The following is a 19,223-nucleotide window of genomic DNA, read 5'->3' on the forward strand; positions in this document are numbered from 1 at the left end:
CATAACCAACGTTTCGGACCTGAGGCCTTCATCAAGGATTTGATACCTATTTGTATTGAATTAAATGTATTCAAATTGTCAGAAATAAAACTTCTCACACATGAGTCTCTTTAAAACTGATGACATGACAAGCTTTATTTACAAGTCTGCAGAGTTGGACTCAACTGGTTTCTCACCAGTTAAGCCCCGATACATACAGTGCATTGATTTTTATACCTTTATTATTTGCCCTTCCCCTTCTTATTAATACTGTTTTAATTGGTTAGTATTACAAAAACATTCTAAGTATAACTGCATTATTAATTATCACGTTCATTACGTACGCTGTGAACTCTACATTCACTGAATTCTGTTTCTCACACTTCTTATCAATCCTTTGTCTCCTGCATGTCTCTCACTATGACCATGAAAAGATAGGTTTAAAAAAACATATTCAGCAGCTCCTTCTGTCCTTGACTGCTAGTAAACTCTCTGTCCATTCTGGCTTCCCTGTTTATGATTAATCATCACATTTTAACTTAAGTCTTTTTAACCTAAATTCTCTATATCACACAAATCCTTGCAAGTTCTGAAGGTTCTGTAATTGAACAAATACATGATGCTTTCTCTGTATCAAAGAAATGCTGGATATTTAATAATTTTGCAACAATTCTAATGCATTCAAAATTAAGTATTTTTTTAGGAAATGAAGTGAAGCATTCAAGTAGCTCTTGCCTCTTAAATATCCCAAATTATTTACAAAATATGTTGGCAAGTATGTCATCCATTTTGCAGATTCCAAGATTCCCCAAATTGAATTGAATTGGTTGAAGGACTTATCCTGGTGTTTCTGATGGGATGTTAGGCAGTACATATCAACTTAAGTACTCAAGAATGAAAACAATGGGTGCGAGGCCATTTAATTCTTCCTTGAATAGTTCCTCTTTCAGATGGCACTTTTTTTAAAAAAAAAAGCACAATTGTTAATATTGTACAGTACATTTCTGATTATCTGAAATGTTCGGGTCCACATGTGTGTCAGTTAACTGTATTTTCTGGATATCAGAAAAATCGCTTTAAGCAGCCCGGTTTAAGTAGCAGAATACTTGTATCAGTTGTCACCGATCCCGACATCTCCTGCCTGGGAGCCCAAGGACCCCGCTCCAATCTCAGACACCTCTCCACACCCGTTGCCGAACTTTCCCAGGAGCCCAAGGTCCCCGCTCTGATTCCACCCCAGTAGCATCAGCATACAATGACGACAAAGAACAAAGAAGGTTTTTCAAGCATGAAATAAATTTAATTCTTACCAAAAAAAGTGACCTCTGCCTACAGAAATAAGATAAATGCAGCAACATTCAAAATGGAGCACGAGTGCTTTGTTGGATTCAAAATTGTGCTAACAGCGCGTCAGAGTCCCAACTTGAGCATGGCAGGTTTAAAAAAAATTAAACTTCTTTCAAATTGTGATGTCATGTCACCACTGAAAACATTTGCAGATAACTGGGAATTACAGTGAAGTGGTTTTCAGAAAATCGGAAACGTACTGCATAAAGTGATGTGTTCAATTCACATGATTAAAGAGATCCAGCCAGAAAAGTTTAACTTTTCATGGATGCTGAATTCTTCCAGCAGTTCTGTTCTCGTTCCCCAGCATCTGCAGACTCCTTGTTTACCCTCAAAACACTTTTTTTTAAAAGACCATGTCGCTATCTGTGTTTTAGCTCAAAGTAATAGATCTTTTGGAATTCTTTTGTGCTGTTCTCAATGCAATGGATATAATTTGCTAATTTTAATGAATGGTCACAGTGCTTCCAAAGTATCCAGATCAATTGATGTGATCGAAAGCTTTCCGCTCTTGTTTTTGTTTTTTTTTTTTTTTTTTTAAATTTTTTTTTATTTTTCACACCATAAATCACATTAGCCATGATATACACTATTTCTTTTCACACATATACAGTGACTTTTTCTCCCCCCCCCCCCTTTCCTCCCAAACCACCCCCCCACCCCCCCCTCTCATCCATTTTAGGTATACAATCTAGGTTGCATTAAGCCAGTCAGACAATGTTGTCATTCAACCAAATTACACCAGAAATTCTACTGAGTCCATTCTTTTCTTTCCTTCTCCTTCCATCAACTTAGGTAATGTTTGTCCCCGGTAGGTTTTCGCTATTGTATTTAATGTAAGGCTCCTATACTTGTTCGAATATTTCAATGTTATTTCTTAACCAATATGTTATTTTTTCTAATGGAATACATTTATTCATTTAAATTTGGTAGTTTCTTCCTTTTAATTTGGTTATGTATTCCATTAATATTTAAAGACATATAGTTCAGCGTAGCCCTTTTATATTTTGTTTATCTTCTCTTTCCGTTTTTCCATCATTACCTTTCCTCCTTTTCCATTTCTGTTTTCTTATTTTCAACTCTTTATAAGACAACATTCCTACAACATCTAACATTTTCCTTATTCTCCTATTTCTATCTTATTTATCCCCAATCTCCCCTTCACCTCCTGAGTTGTCCTTTATCCCTTGTCGGACAACCACATCTCCCCTCTCCATTTGGATTTGCGAATCCACTCGCAAGCGTCAACTGATTTTGCAGTGACCGCTATTTCCCCCCACCCCGCCTCCCCCAGAAAAGATTTCACTTTTCATATGTCACAAAGGTCCCTCTTTTAATTCCCTCCTTATTCTCTCTATTCCATTACCTTCCCTTATTAATTCTTGTCTATACTATCCATATTTTCCTCTAAGTACAGATACATTCATGTATGCTCATTGTCTCTATTCACTCTTATACCTCTTTACCTGCATACATATCAATCGTGATCATTTTTACTCTCATTACCCGTCTTCATCCCTCAGTCTATTTTTGTCTTTACCCACATACATATCAGTCGTGATCATTTTAACTCTCATTACCCGTCTTCCTCCCTCAGTCTATTTTTGTAATTGTTCTGCAAATTTTCGTGCTTCTTCTGGATCCGCGAATAGTCTGTTTTGTTGTCCTGGAATAAATATTTTCAATACCGCTGGATGCTTTAGTATAAATTTATACCCTTTCTTCCATAAAATCGCCTTTGCTGTATTGAACTCTTTTCTCTTCTTTAGGAGTTCAAAACTTATATCTGGATAAATGAAGATTTTTTGTCCTTTATACTCCAGTGGTTTGTTGCCCTCTCTTACTTTTTCCATTGTCTTCTCCAGTACCTTTTCTCTTGTAGTATATCTTAGGAATTTTACTACAATAGATCTTGGTTTTTGTTGTGGTTGTGGTTTAGAGGCCAATACTCTATGTGCCCTTTCTATTTCCATTTCATGCTGTAGTTCTGGACATCCTAGGGTCTTAGGGATCCACTCTTTTATAAACTCCCTCATATTCTTGCCTTCTTCATCTTCCTTAAGGCCCACTATCTTTATGTTATTTCTTCTGTTATGGTTTTCCATTGTATCTATTTTTTGAGCTAGTAGTTCTTGTGTCTCTTTAGTTTTTTTATTAGATTCCTCCAATTTCTTTTTTAAGTCTTCTACCTCCATTTCTGCTGCTACTGCCCGCTCTTCCATCTTGTCCATTTTCTTTCCCATTTCTGTTAAGGTCATCTCCATTTTATTTATTTTCTCTTCTGTGTTGTTTATTCTTTTTCTTAAATCCTTAAATTCCTGTGTTTGCCATTCTCTAAATGATTCCATGTATCCTCTAATAAGAGCAAGTATATCCTTTACCTTGCCTCTCTTTTCTTCTTCTATTTCACCATACTCTTCCTCTTCTTCTTCCTCTGGGTTGGCCATCTGTTGTTTCTTTGCTGCCCTTTCCTCCTCTTCTATCTTGTTTCTATTGTCTTCTGTGGTGTCTTCTTGCTGCAGGTGTTCTGCAGCTGTCGTTGCCGGCTGTGGAGATCGACTCCCCAGCTGGTCCCCCCTCCCGTCGGTGTGTTTTTTTTCATTCGCATCGCGCATGCGCGAAACTTCGCGCATGCGCGGTTGCGCACTTTTGTTCGGCTCTGCGAGCCATTTTTGTAGTCCATTATTTACCGACCTGAGGGAGCGGGTTTCTCTCTCCGCAGCGGGCCTCTTCGGACAGGTAAGGCCTTCACCTTTTTCCTCCTTTGTCTTCTCTTCCTCTCTTCTTACCGTTGCTTTCGACTTTTCTTTTTTTGTCGCCATCTTCTTTCCACCTTTATACTCACTTTTCTGTAACTTTTATTTCTGTGCCTTTGTGTTTTCTCTTGTTTTTCCCGACTTTTCTGGAGAGGGCTGGAGTTCACCGTCCGGCCACTACTCCATCACGTGACTCCTCCTCTTGTTTTTGTTTTGACGTTATATTGAATATGGCAATTTGGGCCATTCGTATTTTTGCTAGCTCAAAGGAATCCCATTCCCCCGTTTTAATTTCTCACATGCCTATCAACTGCAGCCTGATTAACCAAGTGCAGTTTCTGATAACTAATTAACCTACCTATCATCTTATCTTGGAGACGTGGGGGGAAAAAAATGGAAGCATCTGGGGCCAACCAAAACTCTCATGAGGAGAAGATACAAACTCCTCGCAGACATCACCAGAGGTCAGGATTGAACCATCTTTGCTGGACCTATAAGGCACCAGCTATACTTGATGCACGACTCTTTGTTCCTTTGGTTTGAGTTATGTTAAGAAGATGCCATGAGACTGTGGGTTCCAAAGTCGATGCATATGGTTTCCAAGACCACTCTCTCCTGACTTTGTATCAGTGTGCCTCTGGTGGCTCTATCCTCAAAAAATATATCTGAGGTCATTAGCATTGGCTGGGCTAGGTGAGTCTTTCTGTCTTGGATCTTGTCCTGTGAAGTTGGATAGTTTGGCCAGATAAGTATTTTGATCAACCTAGTATTCTTTGTTCAAAAGTAAAATGTCAATGCAGGAAATTTGACAGAAAAGCAGTAAATGCTGGAAATGCTCATCAGGTCAGTCAGCATCCATGAGAGAAACAGTGATAACATTTGGGGGTTGGGGAGATTCTTTTGAGAAAGTAACAAATGAAGTTGATGCAGGTAGGGCAGTAGATGTGTATATATATATTTTATTAATAAGAGATTTGACAAGGTCCCCATGGGAGACTCTATCAGAAAGAAATGATGCATGGGATCTGTGGAACCTTGGCTACGTGGATACAGAATTGGCTTGCCTGTAGAAAGCAGAGAGTAGTGGATGGAAAGTATTCAGCCTAGAGGACAGTGATGAGTGGACTTCTGCAGGGATCTGTTCTCGGATCTTTGCTCTTTGTGATTTTTAAAAAAAATATATATATAAATGACCTGGACAAAGAAGTAGAGGGCTGGGTCAGTAAGTTTGCAGATGATGCGAAGGTTGGAGGTGTGGTGGATAGTGTTGAAGGCTGTCATAGGTTACAACAGGATATAGTCATGATGCAGTTGGGTGGAAAAGTGGCAGATGGAGTTCAAACTGTGAGGTGATGCATTAAAAAAAAAATTTAATTGTTTGCATCACTACAGGAAAAAACTGGATAAAATGTTAATCAAATATCCACGGCCAATGATACAAAAAAGTACTTTTAATTTTTCTCCCCACCCCACCCAAAAGTAATAAAAGAAAATTTTCTTTGGCTTGGCTTCGCGGACGAAGATTTATGGAGGGGTAATGTCCACGTCAGCTGCAGGCTCGTTTGTGGCTGACAAGTCCGATGCGGGACAGGCAGACGCAGTTTCAGGGGAAAATTGGTTGGTTGGGGTTGGGTGTTGGGTTTTTCCTCCTTTGTCTTTTGTCAGTGAGGTGGGCTCTGCGGTCTTCTTCAAAGGAGGTTGCTGCCCGCCGAACTGTGAGGCGCCAAGATGCACAGTTTGAGGCGATATCAGCCTACTGGCGGTGGTCAATGTGGCAGGCACCAAGAGATTTCTTTAGGCAGTCCTTGTACCTCTTCTTTGGTGCACCTCTGTCACGGTGGCCAGTGGAGAGCTCGCCATATAACACGATCTTGGGAAGGCGATGGACCTCCATTCTGGAGACGTGACCTGCCCAGCGCAGTTGGATCTTCAGCAGCGTGGATTCGATGCTGTCGGCCTCTGCCGTCTCGAGTACTTCGATGTTAGGGATGAAGTCGCTCCAATGAATGTTGAGGATGGAGCAGAGACAACGCTGGTGGAAGCGTTCTAGGAGCCGTAGGTGATGCCGGTAGAGGACCCATGATTCGGAGCTGAACAGGAGTGTGGGTATGACAACGGCTCTGTATACGCTAATCTTTGAGGTTTTTCAGTTGGTTGTTTTTCCAGACTCTTGTGTAGTCTTCCAAAGGTGCTATTTGCCTTGGCGAGTCTGTTGTCCATCTCATTGTCGATCCTTGCATCTGATGAAATGGTGCAGCCGAGATAGGTAAACTGGTTGACCGTTTTGAGTTTTGTGTGCCCAATGGAGATGAAATACCTACCATTTAATATACAATAATATTAACATATACAATTATTAACTGTTATTAAAAATTACAAATGAAGAGGAGTGTTTAAGATAGAAGACGTGGGCGGAAAATTATCCATAAAATCCTTATATGGTTTACAAATACTAAAAATTTGCAACTCGATTCCTTAAACTATGCGTAATTTTTTTCCAAAGATATACAATTTCACTTCTTATTATGCCAGGTGATGCATTTTTATAGGTCAAACAAAGTCAGAGTATATGGTTAATGGTAAGATACTTTACAGTGTGGAAGAGAAGAGGGATCTTGGAGACCAAATCTATAGATCTCTTAAGGTCACTGCACAGGTTGATAGGATAGTTAAGAAGGCCTATGGTATGCTGAGCTTCATTAAACAAGAGATTGAGTTCAGGAGTCGTGAGGTAATGCTGCAGCTCGATAAATTTCTGGTGAGACCACACTTAAAATATTATGCTCAGTTCTGGTCACCTCATTACAGGAAAGATGTGGAAGCTATGAAGAGGGTGCAGAGGAGATATACCAGGATGTTGCTTTGATTAGAAAATGTGTCTAATGAGGCAGGTTTAGCTTTTCTCTTTGAAGTGATGAGAGGAATAGATAAGGTAGACAGTCTGCTACTCCCACCATGGCGAAAAAGTGCTAACACCAGAGAACATCAATACAAAGCCGGGGGTGGGGGGGGGGGGTAAGGTTTAGGGGAGACATCAGGATATCTCTGTGTGGAAGGTGGTAATAAATGTGGATTTTTCACACCACAAGGATTGAGAAAATTGTGCCCACCATGGAATATTTTTATTTTGACCCCTTTTGCCACTCGCGCACCACTCACTCTATCAACTAAACCTGCTCCTTCCACAAACAATTGTTAAAAGTTTATTGAGCATGCTCGCTCCAATGAAGTTCCATGCTGACAACTTCTAATTTCTCCTTAACGTGAGCAGAAATTCTGGAAGTATTCAGCAGACCATGCAGTTCCAGAGAAGGAAGAAACTCAGTTGACTTTTAGCTGGACGACCTTTCAACAGAATCAGGATTTTTTTAAAAATCAAGCCTGTTTAAAGCTTTAGAGATGGGGGAAGGGTGGAATGAATGTAAGGAAGTGTGGCGGATGGTGAACACAGCTGGTCTGTCTAGGCCAGATGTAAATAAATGCTGAATGGGAACTGAGCTAGGAGAAAGAAAGAGGAGGGTGCAGAGGTTAAAAATGGATGTGGTTGTTGGAAATCTGAAATGGAAGAAAATGTTGGATCTTCAGTTAGGAGAGGAAAAAAAGAGTTGCATATTAATGCCCTTCATCAGATCTGACCAGTTCTCGATACACAGCAGAAAAGCTGATTGTCTGAAAAGAGAATCACCAAAGAGAATTGGGGTTGATTACTTTTAGATTTTTAAATTCCTTTTTATTTGGATATGTGATCATTTTATTGTTAATTAGAGACTCGTGCTTTTCTATCGCTCCTTGTATTAATTGTCTTGTTATATCTGGATCAATTCTGCATGTTTTTAAAAAAAGTTTACTGTTGGCCTCCCTCGACTGACAATAAATTGTGCATTGTTTGTAAGTTGATTAAATTGAGTTTGTATTGGGTGAAAAGGCTGCTTTCTCATTTACTGCGCCACTACACATTGAAAGGCTAGTAGTTTTACTGCATGAATATTTTTTAAATATCACAACCAAAGGACTTATTTTTTAAAATTCAGTATTGAGTACCCAAACATCTCATGCAGAAATTGCATCAGCTAATTCATTGTGAATAAGAAATGTGATTGCTATGAATTGGTTGAAAATGTGAGTGATATTAATGGATTTCTGCTTTCATGTTCTTTTTAAATTTTGATTGGCACGCAGCAGGCGTAATTAAGGTAAGAAAATTTAAGATTTTTTTTAAGGAGCTACATCCCCAGAAAATACCAATTGCATCTAGATTAATTATTAGGAAGTACAAAATGTAATTGGTGAAAAGGCAAGTGATTTACAGCAGTATTAAAGCAATGTAATGGAGGTGAAGATTGCAACATTTGTGGGAAGGAAGTGGGGAGTTATTCCCAATTCATAACTTATGATTGCCTCAATCCTGATAATAGGTCATCAGTCCCAAAATGTTTTTCTTCATGGGTTCTACCAGCCTAGATAATTCCAACATTTTCTTTTAGATTTTTCAGCAAACTCTGTTTATTGAATTTTGCAAATTGGAGACATGATTACACATGTTGGTAGTTGAGCAGTTTCTCTCTGTGTTGGCAAAGTACATTTTAAATTTAGACATACAACACAGAAAAAGGCCCCTTTCAGCCCTTGAGCCAGTGCTGCCCAATTACACTCAACTAACCTACAACCCTGGTATGTTTTGAACTTTTGGAAGGAAACCCATACAGACATGGGGAGAACGTACAAACTCCTTACAGAGAGCACTGGATTTGAACTCTGGTAGCTTGTGCTGTTATAGCCTTGCTCCAACCAAACTGAATCACAAATTCAGGTTGAATTCCAAGATTGCTTGACCCTTGCATTCTATCATGAAAGGAAAATTTGTGGTCTTAGGCAGTGGGAAAACTTCTTGATTGAATGCATTATTATTCAGACATCTGTTTCCACTGAACAGAGAGCCTATTGATACTGTGAACTCCCCTGGAATCGCACCCTTTCCACAACAATCTGAATGCAGATGTCAGCACTCCAAGTTGCTTCCTCCCTGCTTATAAGCCAGCCTCATTGTGCTGCTGGACTTTGTGAACTCTCCTATTATCTTTATACACACTCCCTTCTTAAAGCAGGATGTACCGATATATCATAATCCTCCTCCTTCTCATGTCAGATGAATTCCTTGTGTGTTTGTGTGCAAAATATGGCTCCAGCTCCAGAAATGAACTCTATTTTTCTTGCATTTCTCTCCTCCTCTCATTTCTGTTCTTTTGCAGCCTTCACAGTTCCTTGTAGCTCTTGGTATTGTTGCACCCATCAAGGGAATCAGTATCTGTATCCTTCGGACACAAACTCCGCAGCCATGTCTCGCACATTCTCTCATAGAGCCCATACACTGGCTGTGGGGGGAGGGGGGTTGTTGTTACAAATCTTGCCAATCCACCACTATCTTGTTTGGATTCTGTCAGTTGAATATATCTTGCATTTCTTCTCAAAATTTCAGCCCATGGGTTGATTTAATCACACTGATTATATATGATAACATGATACTGTAGCCTTGAAATAATCATGGCCTGAACTTTGTCACCTTAAAAGCATCTTGATTTACTTTTTGTAAAGTGCCACATAGGATAACTAGTTTCTAAATTGAGTTTGATGTTTCTCCCAAACTGATATTTTCATTTGAAAATTTATCATTTCCCCCTGCACAGCACTGCTCTTCTCTTTTTTTCCACTGACATCCACTTTTAGATAGACTGTAGAAATAGTAATATTTCATCTGAAGGGGTCCTGTCGGACTCTGGCTTTACCCTACCCTCAATTTAGTCTATGTGTCGTCTGAGTCCAGCGTGCTCGTTGAATGAAGTGATAGGAGAAGGTATTCGGTTCAACAATCAGTTTATTACACAGCACAAGAATAAAGCTTAACAGAGCTCTGGTTCAGTCGTTAGTTCATTGGTCACCTGCTCAGTGAGCTATTCCCCAAGACTGACCTCTACTGTCCAGTCTCTACAATATATCTTTGGCTTGGCTTCGTGGACGAAGATTTATGGAGGGGGTAAATGTCCACATCAGCTGCAGGCTCGTTTGTGGCTGACAAGTCCGATGCGGGACAGGCAGACACGGTTGCAGGGGAAAATTGGTTGGTTGGGGTTGGGTGTTGGGTTTTTCCTCCTTTGCCTTTTGTCAGTGAGGTGGGCTCTGCGGTCTTCTTCAAAGGAGGTTGCTGCCCGCCAAACTGTGAGGCGCCAAGATGCACGGTTTGAGGCGATTTCATCCCACTGGCGGTGGTCAATGTGGCAGGCACCAAGAGATTTCTTTAGGCAGTCCTTGTACCTTTTCTTTGGTGCACCTCTGTCACGGTGGCCAGTGGAGAGCTTGCCATATAACACGATCTTGGGAAGGCGATGGACCTCCATTCTGGAGACGTGACCTGCCCAGCGCAGTTGGATCTTCAGCAGCGTGGATTCGATGCTGTCGGCCTCTGCCGTCTCGAGTACTTCGATGTTAGGGATGAAGTCGCTCCAATGAATGTTGAGGATGGAGCAGAGACAACGCTGGTGGAAGTGTTCTAAGAGCCGTAGGTGATGCCGGTAGAGGACCCATGATTCGGAGCCGAACAGGAGTGTGGGTATGACAACGGCTCTGTATACGCTTATCTTTGTGGGGTTTTTCAGTTGGTTGTTTTTCCAGACTCTTTTGTGTAGTCTTCCAAAAGCGCTATTTGCCTTGGCGAGTCTGTTGTCTATCTCGTTGTCTAGCTCAACCTTATCATACAGAACAAAAGTTGGCTTCCTTTGCTAGATTTCATTATCATACAGAACAAAAGTTGGCTTTCTTTGCTAGATTTCTTGCACAAGATTTATCACAAGTAATTTCCTGCTCTGCAGCTATCTGAGGTGCAGAGCTCCCATCTTAATCCTCAAGGCCAGAATATCCTGTTGTTTTGATCAGAAATCAATTCATACCCCAGATATTTCTAATTATTTCTTTGTTCTCATCTGGCCATATTCTTCTGTTCTACTCAACACCTCCTTCTGCCTTAGCTTTCTTACTGAGTTAGTTTCCATTCTCTTTGTTTCTGACAGTCTCTGTCAGGATTCTCTTTGTTCTTGTCTGGCCATTGACTCCTGTGCTCATCATCACCTCCTTTTGCCTTAACATTCCTACTAAATTGTTTCATACATATTCTCTCTTTTGTATTTGGGGAGCAGGCAATTCTAAACCTACTGTAATCAGCCAACTTTGCTACATACTGTGGCTGCCCCTTACTTACATTACTCTTTCCCTTCACCATGAGGTAAATATTAAATTGTTACATAGTACTGGATTCATGTATACAAACTGAATAGTACATAAGCATATATTCTACATATTTTCTATGATTAATTAACCCCTATATTCCAACAGTCCTCAGCTTTGTCTCTGTTTCTGTCTGCTCATCTGCTGATGCTCTCATTGATGACTTTGGATCTCCTCAAAATCTTAGAATCTTTTCCAAGGCCATTTATCTAAAACGATGGTTTTAAAACTACCCCCCCCCCCTCCCCAACTCACATTCTACCTTAAGCAATCCCTAAGCTATAAATACTCTGTGATTAGTAAGGGATTGGTTAAGGTGGTATGTGAGTGGAAAGAACATTTTTTGGGAAACCACTGTTTTAATCATACCTAATTGACTCGTTATGTGCACTGTGTCATTCTTTCTTTTCTTCTTTGGCTTGGCTTCGCGGACGAAGATTTATGAAGGGGGTAAAAAGTCCACGTCAGCTGCAGGCTCGTTTGTGGCTGACAAGTCCGATGCGGGACAGGCAGACACGGTTGCAGCGGCTGCAGGGGAAAATTGGTTGGTTGGGGTTGGGTGTTGGGTTTTTCCTCCTTTGCCTTTTGTCACCTCACCGCACTGTGTCATAACTCCAAAGGAAATGGGCCAATGACAAATTTTCTCAAGCAAAATATTTTAGTAACAATTGGGTCCAGAGCAGTGATTCTCAACCTTCCCATCCCACTCACATACCACCTTAAACAATCCCTTACTAATCACAGAGCACTTATGGCATAGGAATACTTAAAAGTGGAATGTGAGTTTGGGGCAGTTTGAAAACTACTGATCTAAAACATTAACTCTCTCCACAAATGCTCCTTAGCCTGAGTGTTTCCAATATCTTTCTGTAATCAGAAATCTGCATTTTCTGCTTCTTACATGTGACCAGTTTTTGCAAAGCATTGGTTTTCATTGTTCCATTATAGTAGCAAAGGCCAAGGTCTGATTCCCTCCCTCCATCTTCAAACTTCTCAATGCTGTCTTATTTTAGTCTCCTTAAATTTATGTTTTGTTGGCCAAGCTTGTGGTTTGATGTGTGTTAATATGACCCAGTGCCTAATTTAATCTTACAAAGAGTTAAAATTGCATTAAATAATCTTCTGTGAAACAGATTTAAAAGCATCATTTATGTAGTTGTTGAATTGTCTGTTCCCCAGATCTAACTACTGCCCAAAATACCTTTTAAAATTTCTTCTCCATAAGTGAAAATGAATGTATTTATTTTTCTTATTTGGTGTAAATTAATTTAATTTTAATTTTTACAAATATTTGTAATTTTGTTTTGAATATGCACAAAGTGGGAAAGGGAGAATATATTTTCATTTGTACTCCAGATCTGGGCATCAGTGACAAGGCTGTTGATTTGCTTTAATGTCCCTGTTTGCTGAATTTTACATTTATTTGAAGGGCCACATCAGTCATGTTTTAAAATAAACAAATCCAGTTACACATGGAGCTTCTCCCCTCCCAGTGGTTTCAAGTGGAATTGCATCTAGTTGAAACCAAAGTGACTTTTAACAGACTGACAATACAAGGTGAGTAGAAATACTCAGTTTAAAGGTTCTAGAACTGAGGAAGATTAGGATTCCTTGATTTATTCTAAATCATTCCCTAGTTTTTAGTTGCAGAAAATTTAGTCAATGAAGGATTTTTGACCTGAAATTCAGTTTACTTGCTAATACTAATGTACAATTTAAATTAAGGATATCTTGTTATCCACCAAATGCAATACACATTAAACTATTTATTTGAATGAAATTTGAATAACAGCTCACAAAGCATCTTGACATGAATGTTGAGTTCAGTAATCCATTTCATAACATCAGAATGTGAGATGTTGCATTGGTTCTGTTGTAACTATGGTGGATAGTGGTTGTCCAGGAGATGATTGCATCCTATGCTGTGCTAATGCAGCTGTTATAACGGCAGCTCCACTGCTGGTGAGGACCCAGGGACCGCTCCCCTGTAGGGTCCACCGCCCAGTCCTACTGCCAATAGCTCTGTACAGGCTTTAAATGGCCTGTTAAAGGAGCTGACAGTGACTGGGGTTGGGCTCAAATTGATGGTGCCTATGTTCAGCAACAGCTTAGGGGAGTTGGAGGCTCTGGGGGAGCAATGGACTAGCGCAGGACATGAGTAGAGGGGAGATCACCACTTCCCTTCCCCCCCCCCCACCCCCCCCCACTGCTGTTGAGTCTGACATCCTTGGGTATTTGCTCCAGAGAGATCTGCTCGAAGAGCAGGCAAAGCTTGTGACCTTTGGTTAAAGTGATCATCTCACTCATTAGGCGGACAGGGCCCTGTCCCCCAATCCGTCCATGTGCAGCAATTGGGTGGTGCACTCACGCTGGGAGAGTCCAAAGTGGGGGTTAACAGCTCTTTGAGGGCCGCATATTTGCCTTGCTCCGGAAGCTGCCTTAGGAAATCTACGACCCTTGCAGCTCTGTCCCTTGGTCGTGTGTGCTTGCGATGTAGATGTAGCGGGTATTGTTGGCGGTGATGTGTTGAAGCTGGAATTGACCCTCGGCCTGCTCAAACCACAAATGTGGCTGTGACACCCAAAAGGATGGGAGCCTGAGTGAGATCACGTGGATGGTTGCTGGCTCCGCTTGGTCTGTCATCTTTGGATCCACCTGCTGGTTGGACCTGTCGGGGTCACCAATGTAGCGTTCATGCACGCAGCCGTGGAGAAGAACAACACACACACCAAAGTCTTGAAGTTTATTGTACTGACCGTTGTGTTTATGTGGGCCCCAGGTGCTGACATTAAAGCACTGTGTCATCGGAGCACCGGCCTGGGATTCACCAGCATTTCTGCCACAGCTCGCTGTCTTCCCGCCATGTGAGATGTTACCTGAGATGACAGCCAGTGCCCCCAGATTCTTGAGGTCACTGTGTTCGTCGGCTATTTTGTGGGCCTGTCCGCGTGTCCAGGCGTGGGTCACAACAATGCTTTCTATTTATTAATATTCCTCCATTCAGAGTCCCACCAAAAATAGTGACACAGAAAGGGTACTGACCAGAAACATTGACTGTCCTTTTCTCTCCGTGGATGCTGCCTGACCTGCTGAATCCTTACCACTTGTTTACTCAGTATTTCTTTCAAAATGCTTTGTTATCATTCTTGCAAATATAAGGCATTTGAATTGGGTCAAATACAAAACAGGAAAAAGATGTTGCTGTGGATAAGTATATTTATAGTTAGAAAATGAATTGTCAGTAAAATATTAAATGTCATTCTAATGTATTTTTGGCAGCTGAAATGTTACTTGTTCCTCCCCATTTGCCTCCCATCACCCAAGTCAAAAGTAGATAACAGCTGATATTTCCCATATTAGGTTACAATGTCACCAGATGCTGTGTTCAGTAAAAAAGGAAGTGGTTTGATGTCTCGTTTTGTAATATGGGTACTTTTGCAAATTAGTGGTATGTTATACTTTAAGACTCAATGTAAGGGGTCATCTTGTGAAGAACTCCTCGGATGAAACTTGTAACTGTTCTTTCAGAATGTAAGTGTTTTGGGATTCCTATGTTGATATTCTTGAGAGATGGGAATTCCTTTCTGAATAATTATAGGTTTAATCTGCAAAAGGAACCGGGGTCAAGGTCCTATTGTGCAGGGTTGATGGAAAATTTAAGAGAGTAATTTTCTGGAATCGTTTGTTCATGGGAAGCAAGTGGTTTGGGAGAGGAGTAAGTGTCTTTTTCAGTAATGTGATCTTTCTGTGAGATTTGTAACTGGTCCTGGGAGAGTGTTTAAAGAAGGAATGTGAGCAGTATTTGAATATTTAAAATGTCTTTCCCAGTTAATTCCATTGAGCTGAATATATTTTGATTTCTACTTATTTCTTAAATCGGGAAGTTAAATGTTATAATTGGGAGAGCATGATGCTTTAAGGAGAAATGTTTTTTTTGTAAATTAATGTCTTTGGAGAGTTAACTTATTAAAAAAATTGATATTACATCTAAAATGTTGGTGATTTGGTAGAACTTCATGAAATATTTCTGTTTGGTATAGAGAAATATAAAAGTTCAAATTACTTGGAAATAAGAGCAGTTTACACCACCTTTTTACAGACCAGATGAAGTCTGATTTGCCAATATTTTTTGTAATTTAGAATTGTTTTATTAATACTGTTTGTTTCAATAAGTTTTCTTAAATGGGTTAATTAATCTTCACTGCATTTAAAACACAAGACCCTACACTCCACTATATGCCAAATATCAGTACTCATTTCTCGACATTCTTCCTAATATCAGTGCCCATTTCTCTGCTACATTTTCTAATCAAGCAACCTCTGTCAAAGCCCATTTTTTTGTTTTATTTCTTCCTGTCCCCCAGTGTTTGAACCATTTTCGACAAAAACCACTGAGATTACATCTCTACTTACTGCCAAACATCGTCAAGTTAAGTGATGACACATAAAGGAAACAGAAAAGCAGTACTTGTGTGCACAGTTTGACAGTTTAGTTTGGAATATTCCCAACGTCGTAAAAGAAATTTAAATCCAGAACTAATTTTTGGCAAAATTAGCACAGTCCACCGATGACAATAAAGAATTGGAATGCATGTCATCCTTTGCCAAGATCAACCAGAAGGAAATAATTATATTACATGAAAGGCAGCAAAGTGTCATATTTGAATATCTTCACACAAAAATAAAACCTGAGCTAAACTGTGTTTAGATGCATCACAAATAGTACTATTTGCCTATTTAATTTTGAACATTGAAGGAATTCTGGAGTGTAGGAATGTAACATAATGTGTGTCTAGGATTCTATTAGTTCTAGGATGAATAAGACCACATCATAACTGCTTTTGCAGAGGTGTGGCAAATCAAAATATGGACTTTTATGGGTGCAAGATAGGAAGTGATGTCTAATGGGGAGAACAAAATGAAGTTGGATAAGTATTAGAGTTGAACAAGATTTTTAGATTTTGTTAGTAATTAGCAACTGCTTAATGAAAAAATTTGATTTAAACAATTAAATCAAATACAAAATGCAGGATAGTTTCCAAAGTATTCTGGAGCCTATCTATAATTGAACAATTCAGACAAAATACACTTTTATCAAATCTTTCCCCTCAGAATCTTGGGTATTCCCTTAGTACATTGAGGCAAAGTACTTAGCCATGCTAATAAATCAGCCTAGGATTATAAAAAAAACATGGATGGCCTTGAACGGATCTTGCCTGCCTTTGTACAAGGTTATATAAATGACACGTACGTTCCTCATTCTAAAGCACAAGCAAATGGTTTTGTGTACCTTTCACCATGGAATTGTTCTCACTGATGTCCTTTGTGTGTCAATATGTATTTCCATTTCAATTTTGAGTGTTATTAGTCCCTAAGTATTTAAGTTCATTTTTTTTTCCAAATTTCTTTCTTTAAAAGGTTGTCATTTTCCAGAATATATTTTCATAATTTTACATTTTTAAATGCGAAATGTTCATTTTACATTGACTTTTTCTTTATTCTCTGAGTATATCTGAAATGCTTCTTGTTAGAAATTGTTCATTGGAGTATTGTTTATTCATAGTAATTCTTGTTTGTCTTTGTCTCAGGAAAGAACTTGCCTTGGGGAATTTTAAAGACTTGCTGTAGTTGGATTGTTTTTTTTCCCCATTTTTAAACACTGATCTGGGATTGAAAGTTTATAATGGTGTTAACATTGGGGCATCTCAAGCAGCCAATGAGATTTAAGATGAAGTTATGAATAAGATTTTTAACATGCTTGTAAATTATCCCTTGACATTAACAATGACCACATTATCAAAATGTTGTGCTTCTACTTTCATTTTAATAAGATCATTAGTGTGCTTTTTCATCTCGTTCCTAATAATATTAAAGCATCTCATAGAATTTACTGCACAAATCAGAAGACTAAGTCGTGTGTTTGGTGGGGAGGGGGGGGTGCTGAGGGTGGTATCAATCTTTTAGGAATTTCTGAAGATCTGCAGTTCTTGTCAAGTCCCTCGACTTGCTGGCTAAATCCGTATCGTCAACAGCTTCTTTGTTTCTTTCCAAAAGGTTGTAGTAGATATAATCAGCTCTGGAACTTTGGCCTCCACATCAGAAGTTCAGCATAAAACAAATAGCTTTGGAGTAATATTCAGAGAGTGCAGAGTTGTTTGAGATGTCACCTTTCAGAAGAAGTGTTAAACCGAGACCCTGACCATGTCTTTGGTAGACACAAGAGATCATGCTCTTTGAAGAAGAACAGGAGAATTGTCACCTCTTATGTCTTTGGTAGACACAAGAGATCATGCTCTTTGAAGAAGAACAGGAGAATTGTCACCTCTTATCCCTGATGATACTTGTCAATGCTATTTTTTTTTTTTGAAATTTGCTCAATGCAAATTGTCTTATGTCCTATATTACAAAAACAGTATATTCAGTTGGGATGCATCGTAAATGACAAGTCTTTATAAAAGTGCCATTTTTTTAATGTTTAATTTCAAACCAGACCATTTGGATTGAGAAGGATCTCTGTTGAATACTTGATGCCTATATGTGTGTAAAAGTGGAGTATAATTAGTAAAAAATTTCAAATGGTTAAATTACTAGGTTTCTGTTTCAAATTATTCAAGCTGCAATTAAATGCAGAAGGTAATGACTAATGACATAGAAATACTATACTGTGAAGTTTGTTTATTTATCACAAATACCTAATGCAGTGAGAGGGCTCTTCTATGAGCAGACTATTGGATGATCTCTAACATTCATAGAATCCAATTTACAAAGTATAGGATTGCAGTTAAAAGGAAGAAGAAAAGTTGCAGCAGAAAACACTGTCAATAGTTTGTCATTTAGTGGCTGTTGATCAGATTGAACTTTTAACTATTTTGACAGAACCCAGTTTACCACTTCCCTAATGTGAGGCAAGAGTGTCAGAGTGTGAAAGAACATCTTAGAATTTAATTCATCCAAGTAAATGGCATCTTTATATAAAAACAAACTGCTGGAGGAAAAAAGTGAGTCAAGCTGCGCTGCCTCTGTCAAAGCAAAGGAATAGAGTCATGTTTTTGGTCATGACCCTACACCAGGAGTGAGTGGAAAGGGGAGATGACCATATAGAGAAGTGAGAGGGAGGAATGAGAAGGGGGAGAATCATGAGGTGGGGAGTAATGGGTGGATAAGGAGGAAAACCACAGCAGAGAGTCTGAACAGTGCTTTGTGCTGATGGGCATGAAGACCCTAACAATGAACTGAATGATTATGGAAAGTAATGAATATGACCTTCAAGTATTTATCAATTTTTGGGGGGGGTGTGTGTGTTACCCACAACATTACAGTTCACGGCAAAATCCAGAAAGTTATTTCAAAGTTCAGTCTTTTAAATTCAGTGTTGAAGTGTAGGCCTTTGAAATTTGATGCCTAGAATTAATATTGAACTGGTGGGAAGGCTGGAGTTGTGGCTGCTACAGACTCGTGAATTCTCCTTGCGTTTCCTTTGAAGAAATTTCCATCCACACGAGCTGTGGTCATAACACTCCTGGTCCTTTTGGAGGCAAGACTCGAACTGGGCGGCCTCCACGAAGCTTCCAAGACCCTAGCACCAATCTCTCCAAGTAACTTCACTGCTAGTCACACTTAAAATGAAATAGCCTCTCCAAGTGACCTCCACTGTTAGTCACAATCAAAATGAAGCACTTTGCTTTCCAAAAAGACCCTCCTGGCACGCCTATCCATTGAAAAGGCCCAGTTATTCGCAGACCATGCTTGGCTCTGAATTCCACAGAAATGGCTGGTCACAAGAGCTGTTTTATCTTCAGCCATCAGAATGATTCTCCCTTGCAAAATTAGTGTCTTTCCAAATTAATTGAATTCTGGAACAGACTG

The 19,223-nt window shown here is 39.5% G+C and overlaps 1 protein-coding gene across 2 annotated transcripts in view; it reads left to right on the forward strand.

Annotated features, from left to right (window-relative positions):
* LOC138739333 (LIM and senescent cell antigen-like-containing domain protein 1) overlaps positions 1–19,223 on the forward strand; it is a 122,195-nt gene that overhangs the window by 16,589 nt on the left and 86,383 nt on the right. Inside the window, exon 1 of one of the 2 annotated variants that reach the window (XM_069891151.1) lies at positions 14,785–14,888. The exons of the other annotated variant lie outside the window; for it this stretch is intronic. The gene's annotated coding sequence lies outside the window, so the exon portion shown is untranslated. Of the gene's footprint in view, positions 1–14,784; positions 14,889–19,223 lie in introns of those variants that run through there. 2 annotated transcript variants of the gene reach the window in all.

This window comes from Narcine bancroftii, chromosome 7 (genome assembly GCF_036971445.1).
Source record: "Narcine bancroftii isolate sNarBan1 chromosome 7, sNarBan1.hap1, whole genome shotgun sequence".
Classification (NCBI taxonomy): domain Eukaryota; kingdom Metazoa; phylum Chordata; class Chondrichthyes; order Torpediniformes; family Narcinidae; genus Narcine; species Narcine bancroftii.